The following is a 27,918-nucleotide window of genomic DNA, read 5'->3' as shown; positions in this document are numbered from 1 at the left end:
CCAATTTATTTATTCCTGTAAGTGCATAAAAACACTGAGGTGGTTTCTCTAAATGTTGCCCTATGAAAACAATGGAAGAGTATAATCAGTGGGAAATCTTGGGAGAGCTCTTCACACACTGCTATCTGGCCCAGCAATCACAAGCAATCCAAGCATTTCTACAGTGAGCACAACATCCATCTCTTTATGATGTATGAAAGAGACTCCTCCAGTGCATCTACTGACTCGCCTGAGACGCATGAGGCACAAATGATAGATCCAGCACACAGAGTATCACCTGAGTATGAAAGCTCTGTTTCTAGAAGATTCCTGTGGACAAAATCCTGTTTATAAAAACCTACTACAAAAAACATGTTTTGTGGAAACCTTCCTTGTGTATGCTCAACGATAAAGTAATTCATATAAATATAAATATAAATGCTAGTATGTATCAAGGAGCGATATCCCAAAGCCCTTGAGTTTGGAGCTCCTTTTCCACTCAAAAGAAAAAAAAAAAACCACCAAAAACACAATGGCATTTAATGTAAGGGTGGCTTCTACCTGCCTCATAAAGATGCTCTGGTAAATGCAGTTACCAAAAGTATGTTATAAAGCAAGGGATGGAGGTTTTGGCCAACTCAAAATCAGAAGACAACTTTTGTGCTATCCAGATCATCACTGACAGTTCTGGAAATTCAACAGCAAGTACTCAATTAGAAAGAAAGAGGAAGAGAAAGGTAGTGCTTTGACCCAGAAACAAAAAAATAATAATTTACATAAAATTGCACAGCAGTTACTTTTTTTTTATAATATGTTATCATGTATTTGTCCCACATTTACAGCTCCGTCTTCCCTTTAGAGATTTCAGTAATTTTTTCCTGTAAAACTATACCTCTGATTCTTTTCTTTGCCCTCAAAGTAAGCAACTGAATGACAGAGGAATATGCTTATGTTGGTAGAATACAGCATCACTCATTTCCCCAAAGCAACTATTTATAGTGCTAACAGAGACTAAATAATTGAGATGGAAGAATGGAGAGTGCTTACACCTGTTCTAACTCATTTCCAAGTAAGCTTCATTTTAGAAGCTAGGTTTCCAGGGAAATGAGTATTCTACCACAACATCAGGTCACTTTTCTTTTTCAAGAAGAATGTTTACAAAATATCAGTTACATATACAATTGTAAGTTAAACATAAGTAGAAGTTAAACATAAGTAGAAATGCATTCTATGCACGTTACTGTAGGATCCAATGAAATTCAGCAGCTCAGACTATATCCAGCACAGAGACAGAAAGTATTTCAGGAAATACATACAGCTTCCACGATACAAAATCAGTCTCTTCTCAAAACCATTCACCCCATACAAGAGACCGTGCAACACAATAAGTCACATCTCATTTGTGTTAAGCATGTGTCAAATGCTCTTGCAGAGACACATTTTAAAACAGGAGCAGTAATAATTCTGCATCTTTCAGGCAGACACAGCCTCACGTGGTCCCTTCCAGACCCATTCCCTTACTGCCACTAAGGACCATATCAGATGCAATCCACCTACAGCTATCTCGTACACAGAGTGAAAAGACAGCCTCGATCCATCGTTTACTGAGACATTCCAGTCTTTGGAGAAGAGGAACAAGACAAGAGTAAATAAAGGCAGAGATATCATCTTTGGTAAGAAAACCCTCAGCCCATGACTACTAAGAACAGAAAACAACATGATTGGAGATAACTAATATGAACCTCAACTGTACAAATTCAGATTAAGTTTTTATAACTGTTTTACTGAGACCATAATTACTAAAAAACAAACAAACTGTCTATGAATATGCATGACCCTATCCAGAGTTTGTGAGAAGTGTCTGAAATACCTGTCCCTACCAATGAATGATGATAGAAGCTCAAGGATCTCTTTTCAGCCTTGGGAATGAGGGGAGAAGTTCAAGGAGCAAAAAAGGAAAGGTTATCTGAGGGCAGATGGGGACAAAAACATATATATATAAAGCACTTTAAAGCCAGCCCTAGCTTCCTTTCCAATAGATAGTAGACAGCACAGACTGAAAGCAGAGTGAGGCCCTGCAACCTCTAGCACGCAGCAGGTCTGACTGACCTGTCCTATCAGTTTTCTGGCTTTAGCAAGTGCATATGCCTGAATTTACCAATTTATCAGTAGCAATAACTCACCTTTAAAAACTCTCAGTGGAACATTTTAATTAGTTTGTTCTCATGGCTTGTCTAAAATGCTTCTGATAGCACAGCATACACTACAGCCATGTTATGAATACCTAAAAATATAAAATCCAATTACGCTAGCCATGAAACTGGAGTAATGAGAAGAGAGTGTGACTGATAAGAAGAGAGACAGCAGGCTAACAAGCTGAATTGCTGTAGTTCAATGAACTGGCTGGGGTCTAAATGAAACACCTGTGCTGTTGCTTGGAGAAAGATATATGGACTGAGAAATAGGAATTTACAGCATTAGAAGAGATATGATATGAACACATGAAAATATTAATTATTAGAGCAGGTGTTTAGCAAATGGCTAAAATAAATAACCAGTGAGAACATGCAGAACTGAAGATGACTGCTAAGAGAAATATACCTCGTGTAGGGAATAAGAAATCACCCTCTGCAAATAAGAGCAAGCAGTAATTCCTGTTCTTTGGATTCCTGTTGCTGGACAGTCTTACCTCACCAAATGCTGCCTATGACTACTGCAGAGTGTTTGTTGTCTTGGAGCAGTTACTCTACAGAAGCAACTGCAATGCCCTAAGCGGCCTGTGAGACAAAGGCCATGAGTGTCAAAAGATGGGAAAAGAGAAATGAAAGCAAGAAACCTCTGTCATAAATGGGAAAGAGAAGCAAGAGAACCCAGCTGATGGCTTTGTCTTCATTTACTTCCATACAGTCTCAAACCACAAGTTTTTGCCACCAGCAAAACACCAATACATTGTCTGTGGGCTTTCCCATTATTACTGAGCAAGTTACACTGTGAGAAGCAAGAAAATCCTATTTATATTGGTCTCCTAAACTATTTCTCACAAGTTATGAAATTTTAAACAAACAGTGCATATGTTTGTGTATGCATATATTTTGTTTCCAGGTGGAAATGCTGAAGAACCTAACCTTACTGAGTACCAAAGCTGAAAACCAAGTCCCGTTTAGAGGCATTCAGCAACCTACTTTCTTACCCTGCTGCCTCCACACTGGCATTTTTAGCTCAGTGGTGATTTTCCAATGTGTGTAAGCTGTCATACAAGACATGGGGAATACCAGACACTATACATTTTGATGTGACAGTACTACAGACTGATTTATAAAAATAACCAAGGAAAAGTGTTCATAACCTTGTTTGGAAACACAAAATTTCCACAGAGATCAAGAGGTGCTTCTCATCTGCAATTTATTTGCTAACAAGTTCCACGGGTTTTATGAGACTATTCACCTTCCTGGTTAATAGGAAATCTGTACTTGCCTTAGCAACCTTTTTATCTGATGGCTGTACAATAAGTAACATTCTAGAAATATATCATAAATTTATTCAGTCTTCTTAATCAGCTTGGACATAAATGTCACAGTAACTTGCCATTATACTCCTCCCCCTAGCAACTCTAGCAGTCATCTGGTCCTTCCTGCTTCTCAACCGAACTGTTCCCTGTACACAGTGCCAGAGCTCTGTATTTTGGCTCTGCATGCAGTTTTTTCCTCACATCTGTCACCTGCTAGGTGTATAAGTCGTCAGTAACGCAACATATGGAATGGGTGATCTGAAGATACCAAGCAGCTTCAAAGCACCTACTGGCGATCACTTTGCGAGAATGATGACAACTAAGTGGAAGTCGGGATAGAAAAGCAAGGAAATCGTGAAGCTTAATAGCAGGCTAAATTATTTGCCTGTGTTCATCATGTGACACTGGATTTCATTTCACTTTTGCTAAGGATGGAGAGAGGTACCACCCTTGTGAACATGACAGCTCCCTCCCATCCTAATCATATGAGTGGAACAACCTCAGCAAAGAGAGTTAAACAAGATGTGCTGGAATCCCAGTTTCAGTAACTCCTATCATGCGACTCCCAGAGCACCGCAGAACCAATTCTTACTGCCTTGCATCTCACCTCAGTCACCTGCATCTGTGCAACATCAGTCTAAAGTGCTTTCACATAAAAAGAGAAAATTCCAACAGAATGGGACTCACATTGGGTTTTTGGAACTAAGTGATTCAAGCATGTTTATTACAAGCTAGAAAAAACAATGCATTCAGCTGGAGGTCATATTTTTCTAAGAGCGAGTGTTAATTCAGAACAAGTGAGGGTGACAAAAGTTTGGAAGTGATCCGAATGACGAGCTCAGTGAGGAATTTATTAAATTCATGCAAGAAAAAAATCTAAGGTAATGAGACTGTAATAAAACACACTGAATGTATTCTAAGAGCATATGCTGCAAAAAAGTAAGATCAGAAGGTGATGGGAGGTAGCACCATAAAGCCTTCCAAAACAGAATGCAGCAGAAGGAAAATCTCATTTGCGTATCCAGGGTAATGAGTAAATGTCTAGACTGCTACACATGTAAGCTATCAGAAAACTCTCATCCAAAACGTTGGATTCATCACATCTGATTCGCTTCTACATTATTTTAAATCTACAGTGGTGTAACGTTATTGAGTGCAGCACAATTATACTGGAGCCAAGTGAGGATAACTCAGGAGAAAAACAATTGTTGATCACACAATAACCTTTCTACAGAAGTTTCTTACAGCACTATGTCCTCATAGATGTATTAAGTAGTAGAAATATAGCATGCAACAATTTTAATTTCTTTTACTATATTTAAACTCTCAGTAGTGAAACTGCTCCAGGTTGACAACATTTAGAATAAAGATACTTTTAATGACAAAAAAGAACAAAGTTCCCAGCTGCAGAGCTTTTCCTTTATTTGGTTCTTATAATTTAAGGAATCATTTTCTAAAATTGCCTCTTGTACAGTAAAATGACAATGATTAGGCTCACTATCTTCCAATCTCCTGCTGTGCAAGACATTCACTCAGTGGGCCTGGGATACAGAAGTAGCTGCTTTACAAATAATAACACAGTTTAACTATCATTTAATAGCTTCAAAAACATCATAGTAGTTACGAATCCTTTGGAACGAGGACAACTAATTTCAGCATCTCAGTTGTTGTCGTGTTTAATCACTTCACAATGCTGGTGGCTGTTTTGGTTTGTTTCTTTGTTTTTAATTGCTGGAAATTTTTAATTCCTGGTTCAAACAACTTAATTTCACAGACTTTTAGATTAATCAGTGATCACTTGAGGGGAAAAATAAAGACTGAAGTTCATTAGGATGTAGCGTGGAGAATTGGTGTAATATTGCAGGAAAACACTTTGATTCTACCTTCTAGGACAAGGCAGCTTTCAACTTCACACCCTAAGCTGGCTCTGGGAGAGCTATCCAGGTACATGACTTTCAGAGATTCTTCATTTAATCTACAGAGCTGATCCTCACTGCCTGAACTAAGTGCATGTCAGCTCCAGGGCTGCTATGCTTAAAGCAGTGAGAAGACGAGTCCCTCGCTAGAGCAAAAGGTATCTGTTGGCTTGAAGGTTTCACTCACATAGCGAGAAATTTGCCTGCTCATCTGCTCTGGGTGCCCAAAGCTGTAACGTCTTTTGAAAACATAAGCTATGATTAAATTGTTTTAGTGCAGAAATTCTGAAAAACTTGTTTGTGAGAGAATTCAAACGCAGAACGAGAATGTGAACTACTTCAGAAAAGAATAAATTCCATCCCTTTGATTTTCACCCCGACATTCCGCTCGCACGCAGAGCTGACCTTGGTGGCACCACTGGGACTGCTGATGCTGTGAGACGCATCTGGGATCTGCGAGATGCAGCCCGCCCTGGCACCCTGCAGCAGCACAGCCGAGGCTGTGGATCTTGCTGCACAAAGCAAAAGGGAACGCACCACAACGTGTCAGCATCACCTTGCACAGGCTGTTCAGATTGATGAGAGCAATGTTGAGAGCTTGGGAAACCTTCATAAATAAAACCCTAGGCTTCAATAAGTCAGGCTGTCAAACCAATGGGGTTTCTTTCACCCCTATTTGAATGCAAATCAAGTGTTTGACCCAAGAAATATTTGTCATCTCTCATTTCCTACATGCTGAGGAATCCAGTGCTTTCTACACATTAACTGTCTAGCAACCATCATTTATCCAACAACTAAAAACGATGAGGATCATTCATTCACCTCCTTGTCATTTCTTCAATCACAGAGCTTTACCACTGCCTTTTTATTTTACTGTCTCCAAGTATCATCGATCCACATTGAAACTAAACCCTTCCTACACAGGTAGATCATCCCAACTACTTTAATCAAAAGATATACAAGGCTCACTTGTCTTCTGAAATCCTTAGTATCATCCAACCCATCTAACTGCAGCTCTTTTTCAATGCCTTAAGATCAGCTATGCAAATGCAGCTTTTGTTCAAAACTCAACATTACTACAGCAACTCTGTAATGCATAGGAGGCACTGACTCATATTAAGCTCATTTGTAAGATAACTTAGTTTAGAACCCTGAGTGGGCCCTTTTCCAAACAAAATTCAGCACTGGAACATCTATGGGGATGCTCAAGCTCACAACTACAGTATTCCATAAAGCAGAAGTATTTACTGCTTTAGATGGTCCAAATGAAGTTTTATCAGACGCAGCTACATTGACATCAACATCTCTGATTCTCATCTCTCATGGTTATAAACTGGTTCTATTTCTATTTACTCTGATTTGATATTCATTTGATCTAGGTCAGTATCTGACCTGGTGGGATCCTAAGGAAAAGTAAAGCAGCACGGAATTTGGACCAATCTAGTCTCTCTCTTACAGTGAACAGATGTATGGCTAGACAATATATTTAATATTCCTGCAATTGTAATTCATAACCTTAGAGCTCATTCTTGTCACCTCTAGCCACATCTCCTTCAAAATAGCTGAGCTGTTTTGTCTGTTAGGTTCATCTTCATGCACTCTTGCATGTTATGCTACGGGCTTTATAAAGCATGAGGTAAACTGCTGTGACTTGATGCTGAGAAAAACATCAAAAGATGCAAAGAATCAACTCTATCACGGAAAATAAAAGCCATCATCCATTGTTCCAGAATTACATATATCCCTGAACTACAAAAATCCAGCACATTAAGCGAGGGAGAAAGAAAAACCTGGGGTGCAAAGTAAAATTCTGCAGTTCCAGTTAGCTTCCAGCTCATTTCTGAGCTTACATGTGCTCAGGGGAGTGTTTCCACCTTAAAGCATAGCTCAGTGAATGCCCAGGAGATGAAAGAACATTTCATAGAGTATTTCTCAAGGAAAAATTTGTTTTTGAAGGTCTCTTTTTAAATCTTCTTTTAACTTTTTGGTCCCATGCATTGTGCTTTTCCATATTTTTTTTTTTCCCCATTTGACTTTCACTCTGCTATACACGATGTGAACTCTCTTGAGCTTTTCAGATCTGCCTTCTTCACTCTTTTTAACCCGCGGGCTTTAAAACTCCAGAAAGGAAACAAAACAAAAACAGATCTGGAAATAGAAGAAGAAAAGAGGCCACAGGGCACCTCAAGGGAGGTGAGGAAAAAAGAGGACTGTAGAAGAGAGGCAAAAACTCCAAAGTAAGTGTTCTCAGTTACCATCTTCATCCAGACAAATAAAACACTTTGGGGTAAAATTCATATGAACCAAGAATCTGAAATTCTTTGGAGAATGAAATATTTTATAAGTCCCTCCTTTCTCGTATTCCAACTTCTTTTCCTCTAAACAAGTATCTATTTCAGCTGTAAACAAATAATGAATTCTTTATCACTCACTTTCAAACTGAATTGTGGCAGTTTTAATCTTTCCTGCTTACATCCCTTTCGCTTCCATTTATATACACAGTAAAGCAATTGGTTAAAATAAAATTGAGTTCAAAACAAGTCAGAAACATTTCTCATACAGATGGATAATTACTCAAGAACAGCCAAATCCAACTACCTGAGTAGAACTGGGTCCCACATCCCTGTTTTTAGGATCTGCCTCTCTGGGATGCTACTCAGGTGTTAGATTTTGGCTCTCAGCTGCAGGTAGGTACCTTGTGAGCCCAGAGATCTTTGCTACAACCAAAACAGAAGTCCTGAATTGCAGCCTTGGGGCTGAGTAGCCAAAAGCAGGTCTTGAAGGTATGCAGCCTTTTGCATCATCCAAGGCTGTTGGATATTAAGGAATCCCTTTCCTCCAAGAGTCAAGGATTCCTCATTCATGTTGAGCTATTTAATGAAGAAAAAAAAAGCAAAATGAAACAAACAACCCCTTCCCCCCTATGAAGGAACAGGGGAAATTTAGTATTTGATTATTTACAAGTTTTGTTCCTGAGCAGTCTTTTTGAAATATCGGCCCTTCTCATAAAAGAGAATGCTAGGTTCTGAAATACTTCAGTTAAAATTAAATAAAATTTAAGAACTTCAAGGTTCAAAATTATTTGTTACACAGACATCAATGAATCCCTTTCCTCAGCGATCACTCTCACAGCAGGTTACTGATACACTGCCTTGATTAAGCTAATGATGAAATGCAGATAGTTTCTTTTTCTGCTTGTAAGATGAAATGTAGAAAGGACATGTGATAACTGTAAATTATTTATTATTTATAGGGAAAGAGGATGGCAATCAGTAACTGCACTTTTTACAGATTATCCCCCTTGCTTTTTTTAAGGTCTGATGTGAGGAAGCTTTGATTACTCTAAAGTGACAGATGCTTTTCGACCTGCTTGTGCAAAACCTAGGTGAGAAGTTCTGCTTGAAACAAACCACAAGATCTAATAAATCAGCACTAGGACCACACCATGAGTAAATTAACATGGGTCTCTCTTTCTAACTATAAAAAAAAGCTTTAAAAACATGAATATCCTGCAGTGATAAACTTACAGCTTAGTGCAATTCTCTTCTAGCAAAGAGCTTTGTGGTTAATGGAAACAAAAGGCATCTTTGAGTTTGGTTAGGAAAGCTGAACATTTTGATTATACATGCTTGGTCATAGTAGTTTAACATGTTAGCTTTGAACTGACCCTGAAAGTAGTGTAACAGACCCCTGAAATGCTACTTGCTGCAGCTGAGATGAGCGGTGCAAATACACCTATTGTATCTCATACCTCAGTCAGCATTTGCCTTTGACGTGCCTGGAGAAGAGGTTTGGAGCTGCTCTGTTATACCAGTTTCTCCTGAGAAAATAGTCATTGCCCAGACTGTTAAGACTTCGAGATATTGCCAAGCCATAGTCAATACTGTAGAGGGGACTTCGAAGTCTCCACATTGTATTATTCTACATTCTGATGGAGCTGCCAAATTGAAAGCATTATGGAAAATCCTTCTGTAGTGTCATATATAACATAAAAGTGAAAACTGAGAGAATTTCTTATCGTAAACAGCTCTTTGAACAAAGTCAGAACAAACATCAGATTTCAATAACCTGAGCCTTCTATATTTAGGTGTAAAGAATATGCTTAAAAATTGGTGTGGCTAATTAATGAAGCACACAGGGATGCACCATCATTCGATGTCTTGAAAAATCTTTCCTAGTTCAGTTAAGAATTATGGGCTTGATACAAGCTGTATTTATTAAATTCTACTGGTTTACATTAAACAAATTGTCATGTCAGACCATTTATCTATCACTGGTGTCTCCCAAAACCTCTGCGTTCACAACACACACACTGAAGAAAGCTTGAGTGAAATGTTCTCATAATGCCACATGGACTCAATACAACACCCAATGCAACGCAGTGTTTGACATTGTAAATCCACATTGGGTTGACCTCAGGCTTTCATTTTGCCAATGCCAGGGAATAAGTAAGCATTCTGAACGTAAAATCGGTAGAGATTTTATGGTAGGCTCTCTGCCTTTCTCACACCTCAGCTGAATGTAGCTACCATAAGACTTTTTAAGTATGAAGAGTATGAAGATGTCTCAAAAAATATTCAGAAAAGATTTATAAATCCCAGGGGCCTTTTGGCTTATGAGTGCTTTGATACTTTAGAATTTATATACATTTACTTGCAAAAGTTCACATTACAGTTCTAAATAAGTTCAGGTCAAGCTGCTTTGGAAGAGTTTTGGTCTCAAGTGAACTAAAGATGAAGGTATTCAGTGCTGTCATTTCCTGGTGAGTCTAGGATCAGCAACTGTGTGGAGAACCAGGGCCACTCCAGCCTTGCCCGCTTTCAACAGCTAACAAAAGCAACTCAGCAACTGAGAAGTCCAGGTGCTGGGAAAGCTCACTAAAGCCTCGCCATCTTTTTTTAGTATAAACGCTAGCTGTAGCATGACAGAAAAGCAACCACACAAAAAAAAACCCACAGGAGGTACTAAGTGCCAAATACCACATGGACGAGTGCATGCTAGCGCAAAGAAAAATTTTGTCACACTGAAAGACTCAATAACTTGCACTCGTTGATTAAAAGTAAAGCACAGCTTTTCAAATACTTTGTTTCCTCAAGATGCTTGCAGAATACCGACCAGAAAGACACAATGGACACAGAACATCTTGAGCATTTACTGTACAAATAAAGAAATCACAAAACAAGGCTCTGGACAACGTTTTATCTTTAGAAAATCCCAAGACTCACTTTAAGTGCCTAATTATTTCTTCCACTGATTGCTCCAGTCATTAGACAAGGTATTGGGTGCCAGACAAAACTGCTTCAGTCTAGCACTTGTTCCCTCAAAAACCCATGGAAACCAGCTAGTTTCACAGAATTGCAGGGGCTGGGAGGGGCCTCAAGAGACCACTGAGTCCTACTCCCTGCTAAAGCAGGTTCCCTACAGCAGGTCGCATGGGTAGGATGACAGATAGGTCTTTTATATCTCCACAGATAGAGACTCCGCAGTCTCTCTGGGCAGCCTGTTCCAGTGCCTCAGTAACTACACTACAATTGCTCAAAGCGCACCGATGTTTATTTATGATGCAGTATTAACTCCATATTCTGATATGGACTATACTAGTATTGGAACCTATAACCCACTATACAGTGTTACATACCACAGGAACAAAGCTTTATAAACGTTGTAGTTTCTCTAACTATAGTCTCATAAGATAGCCCCCATAGAATACAGAAAGAAAACTTTCATGACAGCACTTTCCTGTTGCAAGTTATCTGATTATGGTTTCACTATAAATCTTGGAACAGTGCACAGTGTTTCAGATAAATACACCTGAAAACAGTCAGAAGAAAGCTGTACAGGGCCTTACATCATCTTTTGCTATCAGTGATTAAAAACAGATGTCATTCTGACAACAAGCTGGCTGAAATTGAGATACAGTAGTTCATTTTCCTGTGGAGTCTCTTATCTTCATGATATCTGCTTATCTTCAAGATATGCATGAGTGTCATAAAGCACATTGGCAATGATTTGTGCCACTGTCGCATGGCGTGTTTTACAGGGGACAGCTGAAGTTAAGCATCAGGAAGAGCTTGATTTGATATGTTGTCTGTTTAAATGACAGTAAGAACACATGCAGATTATGAAAGTACAATTATCCTATCAGGATCCTACCAGGATTTTACTCTATGCTATGAGAAGACGTGTAATTAGATTCTTGCTATGCTTTTGGAACCCTCCAATTTAGGTTTGATTATCTGATTAACAAAACGTCATGTTTCAGTTCTGATCTTCTTCCATATTTTGCAAGACTGCAGAAGAACCTTGGCTCTTCCTGCAGAGTAGCAATCACTCAACAGAAGTAGAAAACCTCCATTCAAAGTCCAGACTGAAAGCACCACCAAAAAACTGTCAAAACCAGAATTGTCTCTGCTCATGATCTCTTCTTAGTTTGCAAATAGGCTGGACTACTTGGAGCTCTAAAATATGTTTCTAATATTCTGTTACTGAACGATTCTCTGAGCGCTATGCGGCTGCTCAGAAGATAGCCTTCCCTCATAGGCTTTTCCTCTGACTCCGCGCCCTGTACCATGAATGTGTATTTAAGAGCAATGCAGCTACAGACTTGTATCAAGATGAGTCACTAACTCTGGGGAATGAGATTCCAAGCAGCAGCATTCAGGACACCCTTACATGTGCCACAGTGGGAAAGTGATAAACTAGCCCAACGGCAGACAACTGAAAAATCAGCTTAAGATAACTTATGACACAAGCTACTAGAAAACTCTCATTAAATTCACACAGTCAAGGCTGGTAGAGAGCACCAAAGGATTTAATGTACAGCAAAGGACATAGTCCAATCCATAAATATATAAGACAAATGAGAAAGAAACTCCAGTTAGGGCAGAATGTGCAGAGTGCTGAAGGGAAGGTGGTAAGAAAAACTAAGTAACTTTGCAGATGAATTTAAAAGAGAAAATGGTAGTTATGGAGAAATATTGGGAGACAGTGATTAGCATCAAGGCATCAAGAGAATTAGAAATGTTCAAGGGAGCATAAGACGCAAATAAGTGAAATGATGCTTACAAGACTCCATTCATTCTGTGAATGCAGTGTGGGTGTGACTTTCACACGAAAGAACGATATGCTCACTTTGCCAGCTATCAACGTGTTTGCTAAGGAACACACATGAACATTAGCATCCAGCAATGCCTCTGAAACCCTCTACAGTAGGAACTACAGTGTAACATGATTTGAAAAACAAAACCACAAAGACGCAAAAGACAAGCCCTCCTCCAGCACATTGTCTCTTTCAGTAGACCGGTATTCATTAAATTGTGCTTTCTGCGCTCAAATATAGAACCCAAAACAGTTGTTTACACCATAAAGAAAAAAAAAACCGGAAAAAGTTTTCAGCTTAAAGTTTCTGAATTCAGTATTTTCTGGTAGAGGATTCCAGTGAGGTTTGGATTATCCAAAAAATGAAAAATATATAGTAATCAGTAACTCTGAAGATGTGGAAAGACGTACAGTTCAAATGCATAAAGAATGGCACCACTCTGTTATAAGTGTTGCATAAAACACGATTGTAGGTGGCCACTGGATATGTTTTAATGCCATCTTAGCCATGGCTTTGTCACAGTCCTGCAGTAAAAAAAGAAAAAAAAAAAAAAAACTCCAACAAAAGAAACAGAAGCATTTGGCTGAATGACAGGAAGCTGCACCTGCACCCCTTAAAATGACTACAGCACCCTACTGTTTTTCTCTGCAGCAGCTTCCCAATCAGCCAGAGCTGTAAGCAGAGCACAGAGGGCTACGCTAATAGCTAAGTTTAAGGGTGCAGAGCACTCTCTTCTTCCTTACCAACTAGTGCTTAGGAGTGTTTTGTAGGCATGTGCTTCCTATGCACACGCAAGACACTGAAATTCCAGACTGGATGGGGCTCTGGGCATCCTGGTCTAATACCAGATCTGGAAGTGGAAGTCAGTGGCCCTGCATGTGGCAGAAGAGTTGGAACTTGATGATCCTTGGGATCCCTTCCAACCCAAACCATTTTATAATTCTATAACTGCATGAAACTGAACGATTTTCCATTCTCTTACACAGTGAGATAGCCACTAACTGCCATTTCTCCAAGCTACAAACAGTGCTTGTACTGTACATTTAACCATCACCTAATTACGCCACATTCAAAACTGAATCATACAAACGATGTAATTAGATCAGTCATCTGAGAAAGGACAGCTATATGCCTAGTAGCACAAAGTTAATGATTTTTAAATGGTGAAATAAAACTATTATACAAATAAACAAACTCCCTCAACCCAACAAACTGGAGCGAGGCAAAACTTGGATGTCACTACAGATCCATATGCACACTGCACTTGTGTTTAGTTTTTGCAACCAGACAACTCTGAAGTAAATATTTGATATCAAGCCCATGGTATCATGAAAAAAAAAAAAAAAAAAAGTTTATTTATAAATATTTTTATATATATTATATAATATATATAATTATATATATATATATATAAAAAATATGCAAATTCCATTGCTCCTCCTTTGCTTTCACATGATCAAGTTTTGTTTTTCTTTTTTAATTCCATGGAGCTGAACAGCAGGAGAAGGAGGTGGTGATAAGTTAACAATTTACATATCTATATTTCTTTCATACTGCAAGTAAGTTCCATTTGTTCTGAAAATATGTAATGATCTAAAACGGGGACAACTTTAATGAATTGGGTTCATAATATTTCATATCTTGCTGCCAGACTCTTAGTCAATCAAGCTAATGTTATAAAGGAACAGCCAACAGCCAATTTTGACATCCTTTAAGCAGGTCAGTTATAAGCCAATTAGCTCTACCTACTTGGTCTCCAAGGTCTGAATAAAATATAGCCCATTTTGATTAGAAGCACTACTTTCAGTGTGCACATCTTAAAATAGACTGCAAAAATTTAAAGCTCCATGGAATTGTTGAAGAAAGCCTCAATCCTGCTGAAGTCAATTACTGTAATACAATTTCTCTTTACTTCTCATAGATTACAAGAGCTCCTAGATTCAGTGTCATTCCAGCACTGCAGTCTTTAGAGCCCTTCTGTCTATTAAATACAAATTATCTGCCATGTAAGATAAATTAAAAGCATCAATCAAGAATTCCAGCAAAATTCCTGATGAACTAACTTCAACAAGAGGAAATCATTGACAGTTATATTTACACACATCAAGTATTATTTACTCCTCATGACTGAATTTGAAACAGAAGTTTCAAATTAGTAACAACTTTCAATTCCTCCTTGCATTTGGATTTTTGAAAAGTAGGCTTTAAATTTGTTAAAATAAGATTGAAATAATGGCGAGAATGCATTTCTACTGTCATGGCTTGTAGCCCAGAAAGCCATAACAAGTGGCTAGGAAGTAATACTGTTTTTCTAGAGGTAGCTATAACCCAAGACGATTCACACCATGCTCTTCATTTAACTAAATGGAGAACCAGAAACGGCATTCTTCAGATCACTCAACAGGGTGAATCTGATCAACAGCTGAATGTAAAGTAATCTGTATCTGGTGAAGCACTTTGTGCATTAGACTGCATTAGTTAAATATATTCTGTCAACCTCCTAGATATGGCCAGAATTGAAAGCTGACCAAATGGAACAGTTCTTTGAGGACTTACGAAGAACGAAAATTTTATTAGGGAGAATAATGCTAATTTAGATGTAGAATCATATCAAAAACACCTCGTCAGCTCATGAGTTAAAAACATCACACTTCTCTAAAACACATCATATATTAGATATCCTCATGTACTTGGCCCAGCACGGCAGTGGAAAGAACCGAAGCAAGTCCAGGATTCGGAATCCTACGATTCAGAGCTGCCACAAATGCACGTTTAAGACTTATAAGACAGAGAGCAGGCATGACAGCTGCTGTGAATGGCAAAACATACATGAAGCCAAATGGCCTCCAAACAGCTAGGTCATCCTGGTTGATGGACAAAGCACTAACAAGATGCTGAGCCCCACCTGAGAGAATTCCATTGGTGGAAAACAGAACGAAGATCACACAAAACAGCATAATGTAATATTGAGTGTTGTATAATTTACTCATGCTCAGAGATATAAATAAGCTTTACCAGAGTAATTTGAAACAAAGATAAAACTATTTCATATCATGAACGCAGAAATATTGAAACCTCTTTACATGGAAACAAGAATATAACTCCCTTGACTTAATGGTTAATTATACTTCAGCTAATTACCAGAACTCCTGATAACTGAGGCAGCAAAAGCAACCATATCTGCCTTCTGAAAAAATGCAATGTTCCATAAACATTTTCTGTAATGTACTTTTCTAATTTTCAGATGATTGCCTGTCCCACATTCATTACCCTTCTGCATTTCTACTGAGCCTTAATTCAAGTTGAAGTATGTCTTGATTTGTTGATTAACCATCATAAGCAATTTAAAAGGAAGGGTCATCGCTTTAAATATGCAGGGAACCATATTTAACTTACTTCAGAAAACAGAGCATTAAATCAAGTCATGTATTTTTTAAGAGAAGAATTCTAATCATTTCAAAGAATAAATCTTTACTTAGGCCTAGAAATTTTTAAACTGTTCTTGAAAGTGAACCAGAGGAGAAAAGAGGATGTAAACTACAGGAGTGCACATATGTAATTTGCAGTCAAAGCTGCATGTACTGCAGGAGAAGAAAGATAGTGGATGGAATTGATGGAAGACTCACACACAGGGATGTTCAGTATTTTTATTCCCAGAAATACTTGCTCCAAAAACATACCCTCCCTGTCTACCCCAGCACTGTTGGTCAACAGTACTTACAATGAGGGTAACATCAAAATCACTTGCAAGATTATATATTTACCTATATGGAGAGATAGATACAAAGGCATACGTACTCCTTATGCATCCTGCTCTCTCATCTCCTCATGGAAGCTTAAATGCACATCGTGGGGTTTTTTCTTTTTTTTTTTCCTTAATTTGCAGAGTAACTTTTGGACATTTCTTAAAATGATTTTTTTTTTTTTAAAGAGTGAGAACAAGGGACCTGCACAGTTGGATACTTAGCATAAGTGACTTTCATTGAATAAGAAGTAGCTTTTATTGAAATATTTATAAATTAAATAATCATTCATATTCATTAATAACTGTTTCTTACCAATCACTGTCATGGCACCATTTCATTATCTAGACAACTCTTCCCTGCTTGCATACATTCAGCAGACATAGTAATTGCTTACGACCTGGCTAACACAGACAAACCAGTATTTGTAGAATCATGGGTATAGAAGTAGAAATATTTCATATATGAATAAATGAATGTTCTTAGAGAATGACAGAAGAATCAAAATTTATTACTTCAAACTAGGTACTCAGTTCCACCTCTTACTAAAAATTATGCAAATGTTTAAGTGAACAGCACTAATCACTGTAAAATTAAGCATCCTCAGCTCTTGCAGAACTGCTGTTCTTCACAGTCACAGAATTACATAAATGACTTGCTTTTCAACAGTCTTCAAGTCACTTATTCAAGTATCTGAATGTAGCTAAAGTCACATAAATTTTAAAGTGTGATAATAGATTTCCTAAGGCCAGACAGTGAATCAGTGTCTAAGCTAGAAGAAGAAACCTGGAATCCCAAGTACCTATTGAAAGACAAGGTGACACTGCTCAGGTGAAAAAACATATATTGTTTGTAAATAAGTCAATTACACTAACCAAACTATGATTCTCTCCTTGAAATAATCTCAACTACAGCATGTATTTGTCTAATTTTCATTCCTGAAGAGGAGGGATTAAAAGCACAGAAAAGTCAAACCTAAAACTCAGAAGATTTTTCACAAGGATTAAATTGTTAATTGCTCATTCTCTTCTTGTAGTGGCTCTAATTACATTGTAAATAAAACTATGTACACTATCAACTGAACTACTTAAATGGCTTAATTACCCTGAGAAATGCTTATAAATAAAAAGTTTACGGGAAGACAATGAAGTAACTTCTTCCGCTAATTAACAAAGTGAAAAAGATGGGAAGTTGTGCAAGAGTTACCCCCAGGAGGAAAATCTCATATTTAGAATCAATTGCATCTAAAATTTGTAAGGTGCTAAGGTAAGGTAGAATATGAACTACATTTTAAAAAGCAGAATGGCAGAAAGGCTGTATTTTAAGAGTTGAGATTCTTTTTCCCCATGACTGCAATAATTATTCCCCCAGCAGGCATAGGTCAAACAAGGAAACCAGTGATTCCCTCCTACCTGGTTCTCAACTAGCAGCATCAAGGACCATAAACCTACCTTTGTATCACAACAAAACCTTTCTCAAAGGTTCAACCAATTTACACATGCTTCAGTTTCAACAAACTTCATTTCAGACAAAGACACATGTCTTCAGAATGTTTCCAGCCATTGTAACAACAGCTGCTTTCTGCCTTTTATGTCTAATATAAAGCCCCCTAAGAAAGCTAAAACTGCTTTCTGTGGTTCATCGTCATCTGGTGGTCCCTGCCCAAGGTGAGCTGTGAACCTACATGAGAACTTGGTAAATATTTCATTTCAAGAAGGAGGAAAATGGAAAAAAAAGACTACATTATTTTCTGCTCCTGAATAACCCGGAAGTTTCTAGCTTCCTTCAGGTCTGAAGTCATTCAGAAGTCAGATCCTTGTTCCCACATCTTAGCATTTATGATTCTTGACTCTTCCTGACTTGATGGTTACCAGAAAATATTTACTGATGTGGAAATATACAGCATTTCCATAAGATGTCAAAGGACCATTTTTGGCATTCAGAAAACATCTCAAAGTAAATGGAGCAACAGTGGCTTTTACATAATGCTGAAACATCATTTTTTTGTTGCATGCTACATTATTTATTTTCATTGGTATCTGATAATAGCAGAAGACTGGAAAGCAAACTAAATACCTATGCTTTAAAGAATTCAGTAGGCTTTCTATACATCCCAGGAGAGATGTGGAAAATAATGCTTCACCTTCTAGAAAACTTAATGCAATCTGTAAGGTAGGACACTTAAAGTACAATCTCTGCATTACAAAATAGCACATTTGCACATTAGGCATCACCACTGATACAGCAAGTAGCCTCAAGGTTAAACAACCTGCTGATGCTAAGAGCTGAAGCAATAGTTATGAATTACAGCTAGAGATAAGCTGCACTTCTGCGGAAGTGAACTGATGACACTCACCAACACACGAAGCACAGAAATAAATCAATTACTGATTAATGCTTCTGCAATTTCTAACATTCATCAAATCCTTAGTGGACGAATTTTCATCTCATGAAAACAACGAACAAGAAAACACCTCCTAGGTTTTGTTAGAAGTTACGTCTCTCACCACCTTTGAAAATTTATGCAGACTAATTAACATCACTGCACAATGTTAATCAGTGCCAAAGCAGGATCAAAGAGATCACGGCCCTTCTTCAGTAGAAATAAAATCCTTAAAGTCTAATGTAGCAGAAATTTAAATGCTCAACAGGAACTTCGGTGTGACTTGTGTATTGAAGGGTTAGAACAAAGTGGAAGCTGTATTACAGTAAGAACATAACCATATGTAAGAAAAGCCATCAGTAGCTTCAGTGGGGCCAGTAGTCCTTCCAACCCACCCTTCCAGTTGTCAGTAATTTTTTACCCTTCGTTTAGTGCCAATCATGACAATTTCTTCAGCGATATCTTTCCAGCTTATCAGCAAAGACATAGTAGCTCCAGAAGTGAGTAAAATGATGCCATGCTGCTTTTTCTCAGATGTTTTTACAAGTGATCAGTCTTCTATTGTAGCTGATCTTTGAACGTAAGCATTATGGGAACAGCAAGAAAATACGTGCATATCATATATTAGAATCTATAACAGTAGCCTGAGTCATTTATGTGCACACTGAGCTTGTTTGTTCCAAGTGTACGAATTTCCAATTTAAAGCCATGCCAAACAAAATGGATGGATCATTTTTGAACACTGTTTCTCTGAAGAGATTTGTCAGGACAAAATTTTGCCTTCAGAAAATGCTGGGAGTTCTACATATGCAGTTGAATATGCAAACCGCAAGCAACTCGTGGTCCTATGTGATTGCTCTTTTATATCTTACAGCATATAACCTTTTTTTTTTTTTTTTTAAAGGATTGCCAGAATTCATAACTGTGTTGTTCATTATTAGCTGGTTGCTATAATCACATAAGTAGTATATAAGTCCTATTTAAAATGATTCTATTTCAGTAACAGGAGACCTTCCTGATCGCAGATACCAGATGCTGCAGCTGAAAGCACCAAGACGCTTGTCAGATAGTTCAGAAAGCCTGAGGGAAAGGGAGCTTCAGGTGATGACACCTTTCTCTAAAAGAACATAAAATTCCAGGCAAAGCAGGGCCTTAAAGCAAATGAGTTTCTCCCCACTCCCATCTCCTCCCCCACAAAAAACAGGGAGAAAAATCAATGCCAATGCCATGATATATAGCTGTCAATAGAAGAGTGTGCTAGTTGCAGTCATTCAGGTAACTCTGGAGGAGCACACCCACGTGACTGGATTATAACAATTAAAGGAAAAGAAGGCAAGAGTACATTTTTTTTGTCCTACTAATTATGGCAAATATCCATGAAAAATCCACAGCTAGAATTGCTATTAATATCAAGACTTTTTTTTTTTTTTTTTTTAAAAGCAGTTTTGTGCAGTCTTAGGAGATTACAGAATTTAACGTGGTACATTTAGCTTTACAAGCCAAAGTCAGAACAGGCCGTGCCCATAGAGTCCAGTTCTCAAAAAATAAGTATTTGGCACTTTCAGTAAACAAGGCATAGTTGAAAGCATCAGCTCCCAGCAGTCAGTAGTCACTGCAGGGGATTTTGGCCTACATTCTCTTCTAGGCACCCATGAGTCTGTTCCATTATGATTCAGTATCTCGTGTCTTTCTCCATCCAGCACAATGAACACTCCAAATCTGACTCAAGCCTACTAAGCTACAAACGATTCAGAATCTGGGGAAAAAAGTTTCTGCAGCTGTAATTTCTGTTGTCATCCAATTTTAAAATTTTATCTTTAACGTAGATCTCCCAGTCAAATCCAACGCCAGTCATACAAAAGGCTTCAGCTAGGTTGGCTATGACCTGCACATATCTTAAGTAACAGATATTTTAAAAGAACAACCTGATTTCCTGAACAGCAAGAATCCAGATAAATTTACATGAACTTCAGATAAAATCCTCTTGTAGACCAAACACCAGTACTTATGGGATTTGTTCATCATCAATGTCTGTGTCCTGTAACATGCACCCTGACTCTGGCTGTGCAAGCTAAATTTGCTGTGATTAGTAGGGCTGAAAGAAAAACGACTACACTAATATTCAAGCTGTTTGAAGAGAGGTTTACTGCCCCCAAAAGAATCATTTAATTATAACACACCACTTACTCTAGATCTACATATAAAAGAGTTAATTTGCCTAAGCATGCACCAATGGGGGTAATGGATAAAGCTTCAATAGTTATTTGAATACTACAGAGACCTCTCAAACATGTAGCTATGGTGCACAATAATTCTGTTCGATTAATGGGTTTATTTCCTTCACAGATATTCTTTTAGAAGCGCTCCATCACCCACGCAGTGCTGTTCAGAGACATGTTGTATATACTTCACTAGCAAGTGCTAAGGACACAATGCTGTATTTGATACAGGAAGAAACCTACAGAGAAGCACACACAGTACGCTGCACTAAATTCTCCTCAGATCCAAGTTAACTGGCAATAATCTTTTTGTTGCAACCAGTGGAGTCAAAACAGTTTTAAAAACAAAACAAAAAGCACACACCTTCTAGCACTCTTTTCTCTATTTCTTCTTGGAGCTCTAAGTGGCTGAGGTTGGTACACTCACCATTTGTACTCAAATTAGTTGCTACAGCCAGCCATTAGCATGACTCTAAATCTCTGCATTTACTGTACCTGTGCACTATTACTAAAAATGTATAGCTCCACAGACCTGTTAATTGAAGTTTTAATAACTGACAGTAACGGAAAGAAAAAAAAGCAGTGAAGACCCTTGACTTATACCACAAAAGCTGCTCCGGAGAGGACCATGGTTTGATGCAGCTAATGCAAGTGTATCAACGGATATTAATTTAATCTTAAATAATTCACTGTTTTCTTGATTTATTGGCAAGATTTTAAGATGCTGTTACACAACTAACCATTTGGTGCTGCTATGTTCACACTGAGATGAGTTTTTAATGGTGTACTATCACAACAGAGTTTGAAATCAAGCTTGATACAGATATTGCTGTTACCATAGATGAGGACATTACCAACTCAGAGTATTGCTGACACTGTAAGTTGAGATAGCAATTCAATTAATAAGAACCTTTGAGTTTCTGTAACTTTTTTCCCCACCATCGATACCAGCATTCTTAGCAATACTGACAAAAATCCATATCCCCTGCAAAACTCATATCTGCAGGAGTTCCAAGTATCTGACACAGGAAAACTGAAGGCAGGTGAAGTCATGAGCAGTACCTCATTTCTTCTGAAGTCCCAACATAATTAAAAAAACCAGCAAAGAGTAAGGGGAGTAAGGTGTAGGAGGCATGCATTTAAATCAACTAGAATTTGGAGTCAGATGTCTCTGTCTTTTATAACCTTCCTACTTGTTTCTCCCCCTGAAGTTTCTGGATTGATTTATGTTACCAGTTCAGTATTACTCTTTTTTTTTTTTTTTTGAACTGAATTTTTCAGTATAACCTAGAACAAATTAGTCAAGTGCAGATGAATAAAAGACATGGGGTCTTACAAGGAATATAAAAAACTTCTTGTTTTGAAGGCTGATCTAGAAAACCAGATGAGAATCTGATCTTTTGGATAATTTCATTTCTAATGCGGCTGGCCCAGTTTGATCAGTTTCTTTAAACTCTGTTTCTTGAAGCTCCTCTTACAATAAGAGAATATTTTCCAACGCCAACCAAATAGCAAGAGACTGCTTTCATAAATCCACTTAATCTCATTTAAAATGTAGAAAGCTTATACAAACACATAAGGGAAAACAAAACAGTGGAGATTCGACCACAGATGGGAAAAAGAAAAGCTATTCAGCAATTTCCATGATTACTTTAGTGGTCTCAAGGTACGTATGCTTTTGCAAGCCAAAAGAAAGCAAAACTGCAAAAATGAATACACAGAAGTATCAATTTCAAGATTCCTAAAAGCAAATAAGCATGTTCTGATCCCATGTGCAAATTAGCTATGTTCAATAGTCCTTAAAAGGACTTCCAGAGAATATTATTCAATTATTTGCATACTTTCAAGACAATATGATTACCCTGTGATTTAAGGCCTCCCAGAGACTTTTCGAGCAGTCCTCATGAGCTGATTGAAAATCCTGCCTGTTAGTCTCAATTACTCTTTCAAAGGAGATAGATATTTTAAGCACAGAAGCATCTCTAGCATGAAAACGACCACTCTTATTTCTCATAACCCCAAATAAGGGTCCTGTCCAAAAAATTTTCCTGAGCTGCACCTGTCCCAGGAGAAGGGAACTCTAAATAGCAGCATTATATACTGTACCTATTGCATGACATAGCTGTTTCATGAGAGTTTTCCTTAAGGAACCAAACAAACATTCTGATGCACGATCAGAATCAATCTCTATAATTACTGTACATTTTCCAACCTAATATCATCAAATAGTACAAGTAATTTCAGAACTGCTCTTCCAAATTATCAACCAAGCATCTGCTACTCACTCCATGTCTGATTGCCTTAAAGAAACATAATATATATTCTGGTATATCCAAAAACCTAAAGCCAGACAATTAGAGCTAGGAATAGCGAAGGTCAGTGTACACATCACAAATATAAAAACTGTTCTCTGAATTACCTCCTCCATGCTGCTTGTTGTTTCAACCATTTTTCTTTCAGAACCTCCTTCTCTTCGGCTCTTTTCCTCCTCTATGATATCTTCCTGTAATCCCACTGAAAATGCTGGAAAAAATAATTAGACTTAATATGACCACTGTCACCCAACTGCTAGTTGTCCTTTATTAAGATAGCTGACTTGTAAAATAAGCAGCAGCAAGTTTGTACACTGGCTAGAACACCCTAGCTGGTCTGACAGTCTGCATCTTCAAAAGCACCTATATGTCTATCTCCCAGCAGATAAAGGAAGCCTGATAACTAAATATTTATGAAAACCGTCTCTAGGCATTATGTATTAAACTACTTTGCCCACATTACATTGTGAAGATGTATTAAACTTTCATGTAGAAATATTTCTCCTATTCAAATGGAGCATAGCTGAGCTTATACTACATGAGAATCACCTGTTCGAGTTTAACATTGCTGTTACCTTTCTAATGCTTTTATTTTTTTTAATAAATAGAGCTACAAGTAAATATGTGAAATATGAATAGCCTAATGCATATGAAGGATTGGATAATAAAGTTTGAGATTCCCTCTAGAAGGATTGTTCTAGCTCATGGATCATATGCACTGTGACTCCATTCTTATTACAAAAAGATGAAAATCGTAAACTGAAGTATATCTGAACCTAAAATCTATGGGGTCCACTACCTACACTGCTTTTAGGAAAAGAACTCTCCATCAGCGCGAAAGTTACACATCCTCCAAGATGTAATGACAGCATTTTGCGCATGATACTGTGAAGCACATTTGTGACATTCCTCAACAATTCACAATATAAAGTAGATAACGCACACATCTTTAACTAGAAAACATCAGTGCCTCCATTTTTTCCTCCCTTCTCTGAGCATTTTTTTTTTTTAGATTTCGTACTAATTTTTTGAACTTCACTGGAAGGACAAAAGTCACGATTACAGAAGACCATTAAAATTACAGCATTTACATGGTGACATTTTTACAACATCTAATGACATTTTGAGAGCTTCCACAGGTTAGACCAATCTGGAACATTCTCCTCTCCATGGCTACCCAGGGTAGAAAAGGTTCACAAGAGAGGCACCTTGCTCTTTCTCTGGTAATGAACTTAGCAGCTTGAGACAGGGAGAGAAGGTCACAAATTCCTGGGACAAAAAACAGTCATCAGTGGTTGATACTTCTCTCATTGTTTTACTAAATATTGCAAAAAGAAGACACAGGTATGACCTGTGTACCCTTCCCAATATAGATCTCTTATTTCCTAAATAACAAGGACATCATATTTAAACACAAGAACTCTTTCAACAGTCGGAACTGAATACCATTGAATACATTGACCTTTACAAGGATTTAAAAATAACCTTGAATGTTGTCTTGCATTAACTTTCATTATTAAACAATTGCATCTGATGAGCTGGCAGTAATTTCCACTCCTAGTTGCTATTGTTTCTTCTGGAACAAACACCTTCTCATATCTACCAGGCAAGCTATATATGGAAAAGATATTAAAAGCTCCCTGCTAAAATTCAGAAAACACGTCAGTACTGTAGGTGTCCACAGCATTAGTCAAACCAAAGTCTTACACCTCCACCCACAATGCAATTGACACAAATTTCCACTCACTTTTTCTATTTTTCTCATGTTTCCAAACATTTCAGAATATTTATTTAATCAAAGACAGATTTTCTACGTATAAAATCAAATTCAGCTATATATTTCTGAAAGAAAGCAGCTGAAAACCACTATAACTTTAACAAAGTCTTTTAAGTGTATTCATTTTTAAAGAGGCATAGAAAGCAACTTTATTAACATTTCTCTGGGTAACACTTGTTTCTTTGCATTCTACTTAAACTTGCACCACAGCACCTCAAAGCAAGCTTGTTCTTCAAGTAAATGAAACATTGCTCTGACCTACCCACTAGCCACTTAAATACCTTAAAACATCAAGAACAGAGCAAACATACTGTACTTAAAAAAATAATAACAACCAAACACCAACCACTACACCACGACACAGTTTAAGAATGTCAGGAGGATCCTGATTATCAGTTTGGATTATTATTTGGATTATCAGTCCAAAAGTACTCAATTATGATTTACAAAACCTAACATGCTGCTCAAACTCCCCTTCATGGTAAATTCCTGATCAGCAATCCCATCTCTCTCAACAGATATTCAAGTATGTTTGCTGGAAGTCAGCAAAACCTGGTTTGATAATACAAATGTGATTCTCTATAAGCTGGCTGAAAGTCTTAGAGTTCTCTCCAGTGGTCACCCAGAAACACAGGGAAAAGCAGCAGTAGGGCACTGAAGCTCCAGCACTTTACTATTTACAAGCCTGGCAATATAGTATAGCAAGAACTGTAGGCCTTTAATTAGGTTTGGAGCTTTTACAACTTTTATGAGGCAAAGTCATCTTTCACAAGCTGGACTGCTTGTGAAGAAACATATGATGACAGAATGTAGGTTTCTGAATGCAAAACCATTCACAGTCTGTTTGAAACCCTTCATAAAAGCAGTGATAAATACATACATGCAATACAAAGAAATGCAGAAAATGCTCATTTTCCATTCCTTGTTTTTTGCTTTTAACACCTCAGTACAATAGGGAGCAAGCACCATTTTTACTCAATCTAAAAACACATTGAAAGGATAAAGGGACAGAAGTAATGATCATTTCCAAGTCATATTTACTTCCCTGGTGTAAACATAAAATAAGGCACATAGGCTCTCCTCTGCCGAGAGAGGCCCAATACTGTGTTCTGACTTCAGTAAGACTCCTGCAAACAAACCTAATGGTCTGCACTAAGACCTTAATAGATCCCTCAGGTATTGATTAGTCTTGAATCAGCAAAGCTATCTTCTGGTTTGCTCACATTCTCAAAGAGTAGAACTTCAAATAAAAGTAAACATTAATTTTCATAAACTACTCTGTATTAATAATTCATTACACTGCTGCCAGTGGCCCAATAATTCTTTTCAAACTCTTATTGTTATGATGTGCAGCTAGTAATAAAAACCTTTATCCTTACCAACAGTACTCAGAAAAATAATTTTCCCTCTCAGATCTCCTTTCTGGATAGTATCCAGATATTTGCTATAATATTTGAAGTGGGGAAAATCCCACAGCTTTCTCCTTGTATCTAGTCTGGAAAAGAACAATGAGGAGCTGGGAGAATGTCTTTCCAAGAACCATGTTTTTATATTCAGGAATAATGCTCAGAGTAGAGCACAAAAATATTCTCTTCTTTGCAGCTACAAAATGAATTGAAAAAAGGAAATTGCTCCATTTAAGTATGGGTTCTTCGTACTGATGCCACTCAAGACCACTTGCTGACCTACCAGTTTTATGACTCTGAGAAGTATTTGTAGAGATAGCCACATTTCTCCCGTATTTCTCAAATTGCACTGTTAAGACTGGCAACAAACAGCAGCAGAGCAGACAACCATAATTTCAGTGCTCTGCCAGACATGCAACTCCATTCTTGGTTCTCTCAACAATTCAAGCCTAACTAATTCCAAACTGCTATTTGGTTACTTGACAAATATAATACTCAGCTTTTCTCAGAAATAAGTGTTTATGTTTATGCTTCATGTAGGTTTAATTTCAAGAGATTTTTTTCTCTAAAAATTTCCAGGTCATATCCAGGCCCTTGGTTACTGTTACACAAGCAATGTTCTGAGTATGCAGAAGTCGGGTAACCATGGACATCTGCAGTTCTAGCAAAGTTTTCAACATTTACATTGTATTCAAATGCTTTCAGAAACAGTTAAATACTGTATAAAGATCACAGACCTGTTGCAGCAGGAAGGTACTTTCCATGATGCCAAGCAGCATATACGCACATCAGATCTGCTTTAAGGAATAGGAAACAGAAATACAGGGACAAGTGAATGCCTTCTGCTGGGTGTGCATCTACTTTTTTCTCAGTTTCTATGCAACACCTCAGAAACATGTAAGGCCTTATTCACAAAGCTGTGTTGTGACAGATCTGACTTACAGAGCAGCATACCACTAGAAAACTCATCTACGCTGCGCTTCATCTGAGACTTCAGCTCGCTCACATGCTGATTCAAAATGGATGCAAGCCGGACTCCTCCAAACATTGTGCTCCTAATATTGTTTTAACACTATTTAATATCATAATTTGGGGATAGGAAGTAGGTGTGTTGTGTTACATAAATGCGCTCGTTGCTTCTTCCAGGGATACTGTATCAAGCATTAACTTTTCAGCTTAAAGCACAGCTGAAGGTCTGCCAGCATGCTCTGGCTCATTGTGCCACTTAGTCACATAAGTAGCTATGAGGAGCTTTAAACAACACTTCACAGATGCTAATATAGTACCACTTTATCATTCTATGATATCACAAAGTGCCCATTTTTATACTGGTAAATGAACCATTTATAACTAAAATGCCATTATTTGCATCTGTGAGAAAATGTTTTCAGGTACATCTCGGTTGCTTTACAGAAGCAGGCTGATACAGTTAGAACTTTCTTTAGAGGACCAATCAAGAGTATTTTTAATTACTGGCCATTGCCAATTGCTAATACTAGCAGACAAGTCTTCTTAAAGCTGCAGCATCAAAAGAATATTCAGGCTCAACAAGTATTTAAAAGCCTGGTAGGGAAAA

Source organism: Centrocercus urophasianus, unplaced genomic scaffold (genome assembly GCF_019232065.1).
Source record: "Centrocercus urophasianus isolate 14NV4802_14NV808 unplaced genomic scaffold, USGS_Curo_1.0 seq_19, whole genome shotgun sequence".
In the NCBI taxonomy this organism is placed as follows: Eukaryota; Metazoa; Chordata; class Aves; order Galliformes; family Phasianidae; genus Centrocercus; species Centrocercus urophasianus.
Note: the sequence above shows the minus strand (reverse complement) of the source record.